Source organism: Lissotriton vulgaris, chromosome 7 (genome assembly GCF_964263255.1).
Source record: "Lissotriton vulgaris chromosome 7, aLisVul1.2, whole genome shotgun sequence".
Classification (NCBI taxonomy): Eukaryota; Metazoa; Chordata; class Amphibia; order Caudata; family Salamandridae; genus Lissotriton; species Lissotriton vulgaris.
In genome coordinates this window covers 1,222,143,760-1,222,160,812 of record NC_141695.1, presented here as the reverse complement: position 1 = coordinate 1,222,160,812, position 17,053 = coordinate 1,222,143,760, and positions in this window count along the sequence as shown.

The following is a 17,053-nucleotide window of genomic DNA, read 5'->3' as shown; positions in this document are numbered from 1 at the left end:
TATCCTATGGTCACCCCAAATTTTTGCTTTTTGCTTCACTGGTTTATGACTTAATGTGGCTGTGGGCCTGCTAATCAGACCCACAGCCTGCTGTTCTCTCTCTAAATTGCTGCCAATGCACTTTAGGTGCATTACGAATTGGAACTGGTTCACCTTATGAGCCCCTGTAGTAGTGTACCCTAGGTACCCAGGGCATAGGTGTATCCAAGGCCTACCAGGGGCTGCAGCATGTATTGTGCCACCCCTGGCCTGGCCTCCATATTTGTCACAACTGGCTGATCACTCAGCTGGGGTAAGTTGGTGTAATCACCTCTTGCTTAGGTACAGTATGCCTGTGCCTAACCCTAAACTGGACACATATGTTCCTATCAGCCACTCCTATGGAAGGCCTCATCAATCCTGGAGGCAGAGTGCTTGGAAATATGTGAGATGGTGCTCTAGCATGAGCTGAGCCTGTCTGCAGCTGTCGGGACCACTCCCTAAGCTGTTCCGGGATATTGCCATACCATATACTCTTAAGTGCATTATAATCCTCGCGGTTAAATGCTATCTTTGGTTTGGCTTTATCAAAACATGTCGAGTAAGGTGTCATACAAATTGGAATACTATCCCCTCGACAGTTCTGTCGACGGGGATAGCATTCCACCCTTCTAGAGGGACACGACATGTGTGTAGCCTTAAACCCCGGTTAAAGTTAACCAGAGCCTCAGCATCACAAAATGGATGCTGCCACCACAGACACGAGTCTGGCCTCCTGCTGCTGACCAAAACTCGGCAGATGGTGGCCTGGACAAAGGGTTTCCTGCCTTGGGAGGTGCGAGCACCACCCCAGACAGGGTTTTGTGTATTGGGTAGGACAGGGCTGAATAGAATCAGACATGCCCGGGGCACACAAGGTATCCCCGTGCATAGGCCAGTCCAAACCGGTCCTGGGACTTTCCAGACCCAGGCTTGGCACGGAACTGGACAAAGGAAAGGGGGTGTAACTGCCCCCCTTCCTGGTTCCTCCCAGAGGAGGGACCTAGTAGGTGATCCACCCCTCAGATTGGGAATAAGAGTGGGAGCAGTGCCATTGCACAGCAGATCATCCTGAATCAACTTGAAATAAAGAAGAAGACTGGACTTCGACATTCTGCTGCTCAGAAGACTGAAGAGAATCTCTCTTGTGGCCTAGGAGCGGCCACCCTGTGAACACAGGCACCAACCAGCAACTCGACATCTGCTTTGCCGCCGCCTCCCGCCGGAGCCCGAGCCCAGAGCCCGACAAGAACCAGGTTCCCAGACTTCTCAGAGCCCGATCCACAGTCCCTGCAAAGAAGGGACCCGTGGAGGCACCGAGTGACGTGGGACCGGACCTCTTGGAAGACACTCGAAAAGCTGACTGCGCAGCTTCTGAGGTATCCTTGACGTTGTGCTTTGGGGACTGAGAACCCCCACCATCGAGCAGCCCTTGCATCAAAGAAGAGCCCTCCAGCATCTCCACGATCTGCGTGGGGCCCATTTGCACTGTGCCACTGGACGCGCCATCCTGGCCAATAGCCACGTGGTCAGCGGCCATTTTGGTGACGAAACCGACGATTTACACAGCAGGTCTGGTTGCTCCGGACCTACCCAAGCTCCTGCCAAAAGGAGCACTCGCTCTGACCTTGCTGGTCCGAGTGTTAAGCATCTTTCAACTTCTGCGTGGCTTGCATTTGCAATGGCCTGTTTGCTCCGATCAGGTCGCCGACACCGCCAACAGCGAGAAGCCTGCGTGGGACAGCTCGTGACCAACTCCTGGACGTCCTCGACCCCCGGTGTCCACGTGGCTGCAGAGAGAAGCTACCCAACAACGCCTGTTTGCACCCGACATCGCCTGGTTCCAATCTGGTTCCACAGTAGTCACTGGCTAGTGACTTTGAACATTGTCCCCTCTGCTTTCAGGTCTTCACAATTTCAGATCCACCCTTGGATCCACCGGAACTCTTCACGTCGAGGCGCCTGCAGCATCTTCATCTCCAAGCACCATCGACCAGCGTGACGAAACCCGACACTACTTCGACCCTGTGCACCCGCTTCCTGTGGGTGAGGTAACTCAGCTCCGCCGGTGCTCCTGCACTGGTACACATCTCAAGGGCCTGTGTATTAAGTTTCAGCTCCCTAGGTCACTCGGAAGGTTCCTAACTTTCTAACTTTGTACTTTTTACGCACCATAGAGTTTGCATTGGAAAGTGCGTGCACTTTGAACACTGCACCCGAGTCCCGCGGGCCTTTCCCGACTTAGTCACTGCTAGTCTTGAATAGCTGCAGCGATTCCCAAGGCCCTAGGCCTGTCCCCTTTCCTATTGGTATCTCTTATACCACTTTCTTAGTATATGGTTTAGGTGGCCCCTAGGGCTCATCCATATTGTGCAACTTTTGTGTATTTTAAACTGTCTTGTGATTTAACGCTTGTGCTTCTGTGCTCATAAAGAGTCCAGGGGATTTTATAGTTAATAAATCAATATATATTTTCAATATATATCTGTGTGGTGTCCCTTTCATTTGGTATTCAAGGGGGTTGTGTATGGTATAACAGCTGGCTTCACATGCCTTTCAGAGTTTAGCCTAAGACTGCTTTGTCTACGTTACCACTAGGATAACTGGTCTACAAGGTTGAATTACAACCATCATCATAAGGGTTGCTTGGCATGGTACAAAGTGATCACTAAGAATTAGTGAGCATTATATACCAGGCCAACTTCTCACATTGGTGAGCAGCGGATTGGGATCTGAGCTTGCTGTTGTTTTACCATTACAATCTTTGAGATTATCATTTGAAAGATCATACAGGTACCTGCTAGGTACATATAAAACAAGACTAGTATACTTAAGTTCTACTGAACTTAGTTGTTGTAGAGAAAAGGGAGTAGCACACCCTAGCTACAACTACTAGATAGGTTTAGTAGGTAAACACCAGTGTAGGTAGATTGCACCACATCCACCCACACTAGAGCAATGTCTGGACCAGAGGGTTCCACTGGGAATATCCCTGTTGAGAGTGACCCTCCAAGGGCACCATCCAAATTTGCTATTTTTTCCTTTAAGGAATTAAGACAGCTTTGTCTCTTAAGGGGTCTGAAGACAGGGCCTTCCCCTACTACAGACCACCTAAGAGAGCTCTTAGACCAGTCTGAGACTCTAAAGCCCTCTAAGGCAAACCCCACAGGGGATGCTGAAGGAGGCCATCCTTCAGAGGATGACACTGTAGACACCCATGGTCCTATCATCCTGGTAGATGAGGAAGCCCCCATCACTGGAGCTCCTCAGGTAGATGAAGAGGAAGAGGAAGAAGAGGAAGAGGTGGAAAGCAGTGAGTCAGATGATGACAGAAATAGTCAGGTGCTGGTCAGTAGACTGAACCAGGCTAACTTAAGCCTACTTGGGAATGAATCAGGTAACAACCCATTCAGACCCCCAGGTGGACTTAACCAGAAGCCTAGGAGGAGAAGGACTCACTCAGGTGACTCTGACAACTCCCAAGCTTCTAGAGGTTCTCATAGTCACACCAGAAAGGAGATGACTAGCCCTCAGAGAAGGGAACATGAGGCCAAGATGAGAGAGGCTGAGCTTAGGATCCAGAGGCAAGAGTTAGAGGTTGCCCTGGCCAAGGAGAAACTTGCTAGAGCAAGACAGCCTAGAGAGAGTGGGGTAATAGAACCCACTGGTGGCAGCAATATCCACAAGGATAAAGACAGGTCTTTTGATAACAGAAACCTGAGTAAGATTGTGCCCCCCTACAAAGCTGGGGATGATATCCATAAATGGATTACTGCAATGGAGAGAGCCTGCAGAGTACAGCAGATCCCTCAGGAGCAGTGGGCAGCAATCTTGTGGCTCTCCTTTGAAGGTAGAGGCCGAGACAGACTCCTCACAGTTAGTGATGGGGATTCTAGAAACTACCTGGTCCTGAAGAGTGCTCTGATTGATGGGTTAGGCTTAACCACTGAACAGTACAGGTTAATGTTCAGAGATACCCAGAAGACACAGACTCAGGACTGGTCTGAATTTGTTGAGTGTGCCACAAAAGGCTCTGGAGGGATGGTTGCTGGGAAGCAAGGTTGCAGACTATGAAGGATTGTATAATTTGCTGATGAGAGAACAAATTTTAAATAATTGTCAGAACCAGCAGTTGCATCAACATTTGGTTGACTCAGATTTGACCTCTCCCCAAGAATTGGGAAAGAGGGCAGATAAATGGGTAAGAACCAGAGTTAAGCAAAAGAACCAGAACCAGGGTGTTGACCAGAAGAAAACAGACCAGAAGGGTGGGGAGCAGAAATCTAAAGACCAGAAGTCTTCAACAGGGCCCCAAACTGAGACAGAGGGTGGGTCCCAAACTTCCAAGAAGAAGAAGAAAGAAGGTCAGAAGAAACCCTGTTGTAAAACTTGTAAAAACACCTCTCACTGGACAAGTGAGTGTAAAAAGGGTGGAGCCCCCAGCACTGCAGCCCCTAAGGCAACTGCACCCACTAGTACAGCTAGCAGTGCTGGTCCACAAACCAAGGGGGTAGTGGGTATCACTTTGGGAACTGAAGGAGATTCTGACCTAGTCAGAACCCTTACACAGGCTGTTCTGATTTGTGAAGGGGACATAGATTTGACCCCTGACATAAGTCCCAGTAATCTGGGCAAATACAGACAGACGCCTTTGATCAACAATAAAGTGGCTCAAGCTTACAGGGACACATGTGCCAGTGTCACAATGGTGACACCTAACTTTGTGGACCCTGGACAATACATGCCAGGTGATAATTACCTGGTGACCAATGCCAGCAATGTCACTACTACACATAGTGTGGCACTTGTTAACTTTTCCTGGGGAGGGGTAACTGGCCTAAAAAGAGTTGTGGTTAGTGCTGATCTCCCAGTAGAATGTTTGTTGGGCAATGACCTGGAGAACTCTCTATGGTCAGAAATTGAGTACAGGACTCATGCTGAGATGTTAGGGATATCATCACATGTCCTTGCTGTGACCAGGTCACAGGCCAAAAAGTGCCTCTCTGAACCTCAGGTCTTGGATCCTGGAACAATGGACCAAGCACCTTCCAAGAAGAAGAACAGGAGGGTTAAGGCTGTGCCTTCCCAACTGCCTGCAAGCGAGGGTCAGGCTTCACAGGAAGCTGATCTTGAGACCCCTGAAGGAACTGTCTCTGAAGAACTTGAACCTGATCAGGTTGAGTTTCTGGGGACAGGGGGACCTTCTAGGGCAGACTTGGGGCAGGCTCAGTTAACCTGTCCTTCTCTTGAACCCCTCAGACAGCAGGCTGCTGCTGAGGCTGCTGGGAATGCTCAAGGTGCCCATAAAGGTTATTGGGATGAAGGACTCCTTTACACAGAGGGTAGAGACCCCAAGCCTGGTGCCACCAGGAGGTTGGTTATACCTCTGCAATTTAGGGGTTTCCTTCTCACCTTAGCCCATGATATTCCTTTAGCAGGACACTTAGGCCAGAACAAAACCTGGGACAGGCTTGTCCCTCACTTTCACTGGCCTCACATGTCTGAAGACACTAAGGAGTTTTGTCGCTCCTGTGAAACCTGCCAAGCCAGTGGTAAAGCAGGTGGAACCACAAAGGCCCCCCTAATACCACTACCTGTGGTGGGGGTTCCCTTTGAAAGAGTGGGGATTGATATTGTAGGTCCAATGGATCCCCCTACAGCATCTGGGCACAGGTTCATACTGGTGGTAGTGGATCATGCCACCAGGTACCCAGAGGCAATTCCACTTAGGACCACAACAGCTCCTGTTGTGGCCAGGGCCTTACTTGGAGTTTTCTCCAGAGTGGGGTTTCCTAAGGAGGTAATATCTGATATAGATGCCAACTTCATGTAAGGATATTTGACAGCTATGTGGAATGAATGTGGTGTAAACTACAAGTTCACCACTCCTTATCATCCACAATGTAATGGGCTTGTTGAGAGATTTAACAAGACCCTAAAGGGCATGATTAAAGGATTACCTGAAAAGCTCAGGCGAAGATGGGATATCCTACTGCCCTGCCTTTTGTTTGCTTACAGAGAGGTCCCTCAAAAGGGGGTTGGCTTCAGCCCCTTTGAATTGTTGTTTGGGCACCCTGTAAGAGGACCCCTGTGTCTGGTAAAGGAAGGATGGGAGTTACCTCTCAAAAAGCCTAAACAAGACATAGTGGACTAGGTACTTGGTCTCCGCTCCAGGATGGCAGAGTACATGGAAAAGGCATCCAAAAACCTTGAGGCTAGCCAAGAATTACAGAAAGCTTGGCATGACCAAAAGGCTGTCCTTGTTGAGTTTCAGCCTGGACAGAAGGTATGGGCGTTGGAGCCAGTGGCCCCAGCAGCACTCCAAGACAAATGGTCTGGACCCCATACAATTCTGGAGAAGAAGGGAGAGGTTACCCACTTGGTGGACCTAGGAACTCCCAGGAGCCCCCACAGGGTGCTCCATGTAAACAGATTGAAGGCATATGTCAGCAGGGCAGACATGGGCTTGCTCATGGCTACAGATGAGGGACAGGAGGAAGAGAGTGACCCTCTCCCAGACCTGCTCACTCAGAACCCTGAGGATGGCTCAGTTGATGGTGTGGCCTTAGATGGCAGCCTCACTTAACATCAGCATAATGACTGTAGACAAGTTCTACAGGCATACAGGCATATGTTCTCCTTGACACCCAGTCAGACTAACTGGTGTACACATGTGGTGGACACTGGTGACAGTCTTCCTGTAAAGAGCAAGATTTACAGGCAACCTGACCACGTCAGGGACTGTATAAAGACTGAGGTGCAAAAGATGCTGGAATTAGGTGTTATTGAGCCTTCAGAGAGCCCCTGGGCTAGCCCAGTGGTTCTGGTCCCCAAACCTCACACCAAAGATGGCAAGAGAGAGATGAGGTTCTGTGTGGATTACAGAGGACTCAATGCTGTCACCAGGACAGATGCACACCCTATTCCAAGGGCAGATGAGCTCATTGACAAGTTGGCTTCTGCCAAATATTTGAGCACATTTGACTTGACAGCTGGCTACTGGCAAATCAGGTTAGCTGAGGAGTCTAAAGCCAAAACAGCATTTTCTACCCCTAGTGGGCATTATCAGTTTGTGGTGATGCCCTTTGGTTTGAAAAATGCACCTGCCACCTTCCAAAGGTTGGTGAATAAAGTCTTTACTGGGTTGGATGACTTTTGTGCAGCTTATCTGGATGACATTGCTGTCTTTAGCTCCACCTGGGAGGATCACCTGGTCCACCTGAAGGAAGTGCTTGAGGCTCTGCAGAAGGCAGGCCTCACTATCAAGGCAACCAAGTGCCAGATAGGGCAGAGCAAGGTTGTGTACCTGGGTCACCTTGTAGGTGGAGGCCAAGTTCAACCACTGGAGAGTAAGATCCAGACCATCAAGGACTAGTCCCCTCCAACTACCCAGACTCAGGTCAGAGCTTTCTTGGGCCTGACTGGGTACTACAGGAAGTTTGTTAAGAACTATGGGTCCATTGTGACTCCTCTTAATGATCTGACATCTAAGAAGATGCCCAAAAAGGTTCAGTGGACAGAAATCTGTCAAAAGGCATTTGATGACCTGAAGAAGGCCATGTGCTCTGCACCTATCCTGAAGAGTCCTGACTACTCAAGAGAGTTCATTGTCCAAACAGATGCTTCTGAGTTGGGAGTGGGAGCAGTGCTTTCACCGCTTAATGTAGATGGCCAGGACCAGCCCATTGCTTTTATTAGCAGAAGGCTGACCCCCAGAGAGAAACGTTGGTCAGCTATAGAGAGGGAGGCCTTTGCTGTGGTGTGGGCCCTGAAGAAGTTGAGACCATACTTATTTGGCACTCACTTCAAGATTCAGACCGACCATAAGCCCCTCCTATGGCTTAATCATATGAAGGGTGAAAACCCCAAACTACTCAGGTGGTCCATTTCCCTACAGGGGATGGACTTTACAGTGGAGCACCGCCCAGGGACTGACCATGGCAATGCAGATGGTCTCTCCAGGTACTTCCACTTAGAACATGAAGACACAACTGGTCAAGGTTAGTCTAATGTCCCTGCGTTTGGGGGGGTTATGATGGAGAGTAGGGTCTGCTATCCTATGGTCACCCCAAATTTTTGCTTTTTGCTTCACTGGTTTATGACTTAATGTGGCTGTGGGCCTGCTAATCAGACCCACAGCCTGCTGTTCTCTCTCTAAATTGCTGCCAATGCACTTTAGGTGCATTACGAATTGGAACTGGTTCACCTTATGAGCCCCTGTAGTAGTGTACCCTAGGTACCCAGGGCATAGGTGTATCCAAGGCCTACCAGGGGCTGCAGCATGTATTGTGCCACCCCTGGCCTGGCCTCCATATTTGACACAACTGGCTGATCACTCAGCTGGGGTAAGTTGGTGTAATCACCTCTTGCTTAGGTAAAGTATGCCTGTGCCTAACCCTAAACTGGACACATATGTTCCTATCAGCCACTCCTATGGAAGGCCTCATCAATCCTGGAGGCAGAGTGCTTGGAAATATGTGAGATGGTGCTCTAGCATGAGCTGAGCCTGTCTGCAGCTGTCGGGAACCACTCCCTAAGCTGTTCCGGGATATTGCCATACCATATACTCTTAAGTGCATTATAATCCTCGCGGTTAAATGCTATCTTTGGTTTGGCTTTATCAAAACATGTCGAGTAAGGTGTCATACGAATTGGAATACTATCCCCTCGACAGTTCTGTCGACGGGGATAGCATTCCACCCTTCTAGAGGGGCACGACATGTGTGTAGCCTTAAACCCCGGTTAAAGTTAACCAGAGCCTCAGCATCACAAAATGGATGCTGCCACCACAGACACGAGTCTGGCCTCCTGCTGTTGACCGAAACTCGGCAGATGGTGGCCTGGACAAAGGGTTTCCTTGCTTGGGAGGTGCGAGCACCACCCCAGACAGGGTTTTGTGTATTGGGTAGGACAGGGCTGAATAGAATCAGACATGCCCGGGGCATACAAGGTGTCCCCGTGCATAGGCCAGTCCAAACCGGTCCTGGGACTTTCCAGACCCAGGCTTGGCGTGGAACTGGACAAAGGAAAGGGGGTGTAACTGCCCCCCTTCCTGGTTCCTCCCAGAGGAGGGACCTAGTAGGTGATCCACCCCTCAGATTGGGAATAAGAGTGGGAGCAGTGCCATTGCACAGCAGATCATCCTGAATCAACTTGAAATACAGAAGAAGACTGGACTTCGACATTCTGCTGCTCAGAAGACTTAAGAGAATCTCCCTTGTGGCCTAGGAGTGGCCACCCTGTGAACACAGGCACCAACCAGCAACTCGACATCTGCTTTGCCGCCGCCTCCCGCCGGAGCCCGAGCCCAGAGCCCGACAAGAACCAGACTCCCAAACCTCTCAGAGCCCGATCCACAGTCCCTGCAAAGAAGGGACCCGTGGAGGCACCGAGTGACGTGGGACCGGACCTCTTGGAAGACACTCGAAAAGCTGACTGCGCAGCTTCTAAGGTATCCTCGACGTTGTGCTTTGGGGACTGAGAACCCAAACCATCGAGCAGCCCTTGCATCAAAGAAGAGCCCTCCAGCATCTCCACGATCTGCGTGGGGCCCATTTGCATTGTGCCACTCGACGCGCCATCCCAGCCACTAGCCACGTGGTCAGCGGCCATCTTGGCGACGAAACCGACAATTTACACAGCAGGTCTGGTTGCTCCAGACCTACCCAAGCTCCTGCCAAAAGGAGCACTCGCTCTGACCTTGCTGGTTCGAGTGTTAAGCATCTTTCAACTTCTGCGTGGCTTGCATTTGCCAAGGCCTGTTTTCTCTGATCAGGTCGCCGACACCGCCAACAGCGAGAAGCCTGCGTGGGACAGCTCGTGACCGACTACTGGACGTCCTCGACCCCCGGTGTCCACGTGGCTGCAGAGAGAAGCTACCCAACAACGCCTGTTTGCACCCGACATCGCCTGGTTCCAATCTGGTTCCACGGTAGTCACTGGCTAGTGACTTTGAACATTGTCCCCTCTGCTTTCAGGTCTTCACAATTTCAGATCCACCCTTGGATCCACCGGAACTCTTCACGTCGAGCCGCCTGCAGCATCTTCAGCTCCAAGCACCATCGACCAGCGTGACGAAACCCGACACTACTTCGACCCTGTGCACCCGCTTCCTGTGGGTGAGGTAACTCAGCTCCGCCGGTGCTCCTGCACTGGTACACATCTCAAGGGCCTGTATCTTAAGTTTCAGCTCCCTAGGTCACTCGGAAGGTTCCTAACTTTCTAACTTTGTACTTTTTAGGCACCATAGACTTTGCATTGGAAAGTGCGTGCACTTTGAACACTGCACCCGAGTCCCGCGGGCCTTTCCCGACTTAGTCACTGCTAGTCTCGAATAGCTCCAGCGATTCCCAAGGCCCTAGGCCTGTTCCCTTTCCTATTGGTATCTCTTATACCACTTTCTTAGTATATGGTTTAGGTGGCCCCTAGGGCTCATCCATATTGTGCAACTTTTGTGTATTTTAAACTGTCTTGTGATTTAACGCTTGTGCTTCTGTGCTCATAAAGAGTCCAGGGGATTTTATAGTTAAATCAATATATATTTTCAATATATATATCTGTGTAGTGTCCCTTTCATTTGGTATTCAAGGGGGTTGTGTATGGTATAACAGCTGGCTTCACATGCCTTTCAGAGTTTAGCCTAAGACTGCTTTGTCCACGTTACCACTAGGATAACTGGTCTACAAGGTTGAATTACAACCATCATCATAAGGGTTGCTTGGCATGGTACAAAGTGATCACTAAGAATTAGTGAGCATTATATACCAGGCCAACTTCTCACAGCCATGATGTGTCTCTCTCGGGCCATGGAAACCTCTGGAGTCTTAGCACTGCAGAATCTTCAGGGAACTCTGATGCAGCCATTGTTGCCTCATGGTTTACTGTTCCGGAATGTGGCTTCTGTTGTCATTTCTTAGCTTGGAGACCGGATGGTAGTTGCTGAGAAGGTGTATCTTTCTTCTTATATTTGGTGTTTCACTGTCATTGACCTTTACCTTTTGTTGGAGACTTATTTTCATCACCCCAAATCTGCCAACGTAGTGGATAGGGGACTGTGAAGGTCACCTCTGCTTACCAGCAGCTGATACTGCTGTCCATCAAATGGAGGAAAATAAGGTAAGTGAACTTTCAAAACATAAACAGAACATTTAACAGTGATTTCGTTTTCTTGTGACTGCAACCTCTGTTTCTAAGGTACTTTTAAACTACATTTCAACACAAAATGAAGGAATAGCAGCATTTCAAAATACTTTACACTTGGCCCAAAGATGAAAACCTACAAGTTATTGCTTCCTCGAGTAGTCATTATGCCAAGATGAAAATCTATATATTACCACAATGTATTTAGTACATACTAGAAGCAAAAGGTGCAACGTTACATGAAAGGGAGTTTGGAACAGTCCTGTCTCCAAATATAATGGCTCACAGTAGGATTTAGTTGATCATGACAGAATAGTGCTATTGGGCTTAAAGGTGGTGTATAAGGTCAAGTTTACAATGTAGTCCTGTATATTTGACTTAATGTCTTGGACGTTTTTGACGCAGAATAGTTGTCCTTCAATGGTCTCCAGTTTGTGGTAGTTTCCATATGCAATGAACATTAAGCAACTACCCTCTAACATTTAACAGTTACCACCCTGTGTGCATGAGCAAAAAGTTGACCCTTGGATATTTGCATCAGCATCTGGAGGTGTTGTTTCTTTTTATTACTTAGTGTAACTGGCTAAAGTTCCTTTACTGTGACAGAGTGTGCAAATTATTGCAGCTTGGTACAGGAGGGGTTGACTTTTGGCCTTTCATCTTTCCAAACTTTTAGTTATGTCAACATTTCTCTAGAGCGCTAAAATTGTTGAACACTTTCAAAAGATAGATTTTTCAAATGTACCTGGTTAAACAAATGACTATGTCACTTCTGCATAGACCTGGGTTTTGATTACAGAACAGATATACGGTTGACGTCAGTGCTCGGCACCCCTATCAACAAATGTGCCCAGCACAGACTGGAACAGTGTACCCTATTATCATAAATGTGCTGCTCCCAGGGCAGCTGCAAACTTGCACCTGCCCTGGAACAGCTCATTGAGGGCTGGAACCACAGCTCATAGGCTGCTTTGAGTTTCACAGTGCAGGTAACTGCACGCCCCAGCAGAGAGATGTTCGGGGGGTCCATGGCACTCCATTGTCCCTTTAAAAAGGGCTGCCCTCTGAGAGCGCACTGAGAATGTGCTACCTTTTTGTAGTGCACTCTCAGTGCATCTCATAAGGGCCTGTTTGCCTCTGTGTCTGAATCTGTAATATGATACAAGCGCAAAGGCAAATTGTTTTCCATATTTGCATGGGCCAAGACTCCATGATAACTAGTGAAAGTTCTCACAAGATAGTGTTAGGGCTACATGTGCTACTGGTGTAACAGATGCTGCCACTCAAGCATCTGCAACCCCCTCCTATGATACTGACAAAGGGGATGCATACACCCAATGCCTGCTTGGGCCTTATGCTGAATACAACTCGAGATGGTATAGCCAATTTAAGGCAAGGGCAAAGTTAGCAATTGCCCAGGACCCTTAACTCCAAAGGGTTTCCAGGTGAGGTGATCCAGTTAGTCAGAAACCCTTCTGAAAATATTGTGAATAAAAAACAGGTTAATTTTTAATTTGACAGCTCAGCATGTCCGTTTTCTGACGTTTAGTATGCAAGCCCGGTTTTCCCAACCATAATCCATGAGCTCTCAGGCAGTTGGTGGCAACTAACTATCTCATGTCCCTGTTTTTAGTTCACCTTACCATACCTCTCTCTTTGCATCTCAGGGTACCTTCCCCTCTCGATCGCAGTTTTCATATCTCACCTATTTCTTCCACTCCTCTTACTCAGTACATTTCTCTCTACTCCATCTCTCTAATTCTAACTCACAACCTCCCCTCTCACTACTACAGTGTGTACCTATCTTCATTTACATCTCTTCTATTCTACCCCTCTGTCTGCCTCAATGCTGCCTCTACCTCACACATCTCTTTACACTTCACTGTTGTATTTCCATCACATTCTTCTTTATCTCTCTTCCAAGCGTTTGATCTTTCTCTAAAGTTCATCTTTCTTTATCTTACATCTCTAGCTCTCCACGTCTCAAGAGTTCATCTTTCCACCCCCTCAGCTCCCTCTCTCCCTCACTAGTCTCTACCTCACCTCCCTTCACCTTGCGTGTTTCACTCTCTTACATCTCTCTTCTCCTCATCTTTGCCTTTCTCTCTCTCAGTCTGTCTCCTTTCTGTCTTTCCGACTGTCTAATCTCTCATTTTACCTCACTATTTGCTTCCTGTACAACCTATCCAAACTCTTCTCTACCTCTCTACATTCATTTCCTCTGCCTCAAATCTCATACTATCTAACTCATTTTTCATTATCTTTTTTTTCTACCTCTCTTCTCTTCCATTATCTGCAGTCTGTCTCATCCGCATCTCTCTCTGCATTTCCTTGTCTATTTCAACTCACCCTCCATACCATGCCTATCTATCTCTACCGCTCCTACTATATCTCACTACTTCACCTTTCGATCTCTCCCCCTCTATGTCTCTCTGTTGTAACCTCTTCTCTTTTTTCTCTTCCTCACCATTTCTCTCGACTGCATTTCTTTTCTCTTTACATCCCATCCCACTTTCTCCTCTTTAACCCACCCTCTCTAGTTTCTCTTACCACTTTGCCTTTTTGCCTCGACCTTTCCACCACCTCTAATTATTTCAAGCTCTTCCTACCTAACCTTTTGCTCTCCCTCCACACTCAGGGCCCGGTTCACAGAACTAACTTAAAACAAAATCCTAAACTTACTAACATTTTGGTATTCACAGAAGGCACTTACTCATTTCGGTTTTCACAGAAGTTAGGAGTCATAACTTTAGGACTCCTAAATGCCTTCTGTGAATACCGAAAGTCTTAAAGTTAGGATTTTTCTCAGTTTAGGAGTAGTAAGTTAGGAATCCTAACTTAAGGACTCCTAAATGCGTTCTGTGAATACCGAAAGTCTTAAAGTTGGGATGTTTCTCAGTTTAGGAGTCCTAAAGTTAGGAGTCCTAACTTTACTACTCCTAAACTGAGAAAAATCCTATCCTCAAGACTTTAGGTATTCAAGAAGGCATTTAGGAGTCCTAAACTCAGGACTCCTAACTTCTGTGAATTCCGAAATGAGTAGGTGCCTTCTGTGAACACCAAAATGAGTAAGTGCCTTCTGTGAATACCAAACTGGTGGTAAATTTAAGATTTTTTCTTAAGTTAGTTCTATGAATCAGGCCCGCAAGTTACGCGACTACACATCCTGCTATAATTTTACGCTTACCTAGTTTTGATGAAATAACAACATTTCTCATTCCAGTGCTATGATTTTCACGTTTGCATTGAGAATGGCAATTATGAAGGGAATTTATTAGTGATTAAGAATATTTGGCACTTAAAGCTACACTTGAAAGTGCTAGTTGCATGTTTATTATTTTATTACGGACTAGTTGTGGCTGTAGATTATCTAACATTTCTTTTGGTACTATTTGGTTAGCAGAGGCTGAGTAGCTGGAGCAGGGAAGTGATTGTGTGTGCTCTGTTTCTAAAAGTGTAATGTATTACTCAATACTTTTGGCATGATTTGGGCTTGAATTAACAAAACAACAGTTTCCTGCTCATCTTTAAAACATGCAAACAGCACCACCAAGTGGCAGCTGTCATAATTGCAGGTTCCGGCAATTAAGAGCCAGTGCCTGCAAAAATTAAGTACTGGTTGAAAATGTATAATAAAAGCGAATCGTTCCAAAAAAGAGTACCAAAATATGTCTTGCCCAGGGCTCCAAAAACTCTTAAGATAGCACAAACAGATTTACAACTTCAAGTAAATGTTTGTTTAAATGTTTAGATAAGTGCAAATAGGAAGATTGGGGACTACAATGTTTTGGGAGAGATCATTTATCTCAAGTCTATTCTGAAGGCTGATTACAAGTGTGATGGAGGGGCATGAGATATATATATTGGACTTGTTAAATATCTACAGCGCAAGTTGAGGTATTTGCCGGACTCTGCTTATTTCTCCAATTTTCCGTTTGAACTCAGAAATGAGGATTAATAAGTAGAACATCGTTGCTCCTGCACCGAATGTATAATAATCCACTTTGGCAAAGTGCGAACAATCACCCGTAAGGGTCTCTAGGAGCTGGGGTCCGTCGGGAAGATTAAGCAAGCTATTGCCCAGAGTCACATGGTGCTGGGCTAATCTGTCGCTGGCACCGGGGATCGAACAATGATCCCCAGATGCCGGAGTCAGTCACCCTGGCCCGGGCGCCATAACTCTGTGGCTTATCTTGGTAAGTACAGGGCTTTCTCCCTGGTACATTTCAGCAATTTTTAGCTGTTGAATTTGACATGGGGGAAATCGTGAAATGCAGAGGTTATGTGTTTGCATAGAGATTGGTATTTTGTTACCCACTTGTTATAGAAGCCTGAGTGTTATTTTACACATCATGACAATTCAGCTTTAACTCATCTAGGGCCAGATGTAGGTCAATTAGATTTACCGATTTTTAATTACCGAATTTTACCGATTCGGTAATTAAAAATCGGTAAATCTGAAGGGTGGATATGTAGGTATTTCCAGAAGTGGAAATACTGAATCTGTAACAATCGGTATTTACCGATTCGTAAAAATACATTATAGCCCATAGGAATCAATGGGAAATACAGATTCTGTATTTACAGAATCGGTAAATACCGAATTTTGCAAGGGTGCAGGGGGTGTCACTTTGACACCCTCTGGCACCCCACAAATAGGCATGTGCGCCATGTGGCACACAGACATGCCCTAAGGGCATGTCTGTCTGTCACATGGCTAGGTGTGCATGCACACATGTGCATGCACACCTGAATTCGGTATTTTACCACACAATAGGATTGTGTGGTAAAATACCGATTTTGTAGGGCCTTTGGGACTCAGAAGAGTCCCACCTACATCTGAGATTTACCGAATCGGTAAAAATACTGATTCGATATTTTACAGAATCAGTAAATTTACCGAATCGGTAAATTTACCAATTCTGTAAAATTGTGCCCCTACATGCCAATCCTTGAATATCGGTCGGTAACGGCCGAAAATACCGATTTTCGGCCGTTACCGACTTACCTACATCGGGCCCCTAGTGATTTTAGGGAGACACAAGCTAACCTGGACTGGAACAAATTTACAGGTAAATAGGATTGTGAGCGACATTCTTTCCAGAAATGTTATAACCTTGGACTAGATATACAGGTTGCAAAAGAATTCTGCCCCATTAATATTATTCTGTTTGTTGATCCTGCATTTTAAGGGCGGAAATGCATAAACATTTCCTGCAGGTGCCATCAGACCACCTTCCCTGCATTACAAATTGCTATGTGGCATTTTGTTTTCTGAGAACAACTCCTGTCCATGTAAGCAGACAAAAAAAACTGACATGATGCAAAGCACATTGTCTGGAGCATGAAGAGGTTCCCTGCAGTCAAGTGTGCTTCGGCCATTGCTCAGAAGCCAATATTCACAAAGTGGAAGTGCCCTTCTTTTCCTAAATATTCCTACTGGGTCCCAAAGTATTTATAATGACACAGCAGTGCATTTGTGAATTGCAATGTGTCTTTGATACATATCAGCTTTAAATGTTGCAGTCAGTCAGTCAGTGAATGAACTGACTTTCGCTACGCTTCTGTAGCATTAAAGAACATGTAAAAGCTTAGACCAACATTAAAAAGACTTCATTTACCCCTGAGAAATATTACGTCGCACTGTTCACTGGGACTTCATTTAAACCCATACCTCACTTTGATGTATCAAATCCTAAAATGCCCCATCTCATAAAAACAATTAAAATCACAATAGTGTATTTAAAAATTACATAAGAAGAAAAAGGCATACTACAATAAACATAACAATTCTTTAACATTGCACTAAAATAGTGTACATTTCTGAGTTCTGCAAGAAAGGTATGGGCATAAATATAAAGGGGCATATTTACTAGCCCTCATCACCACAGGAACG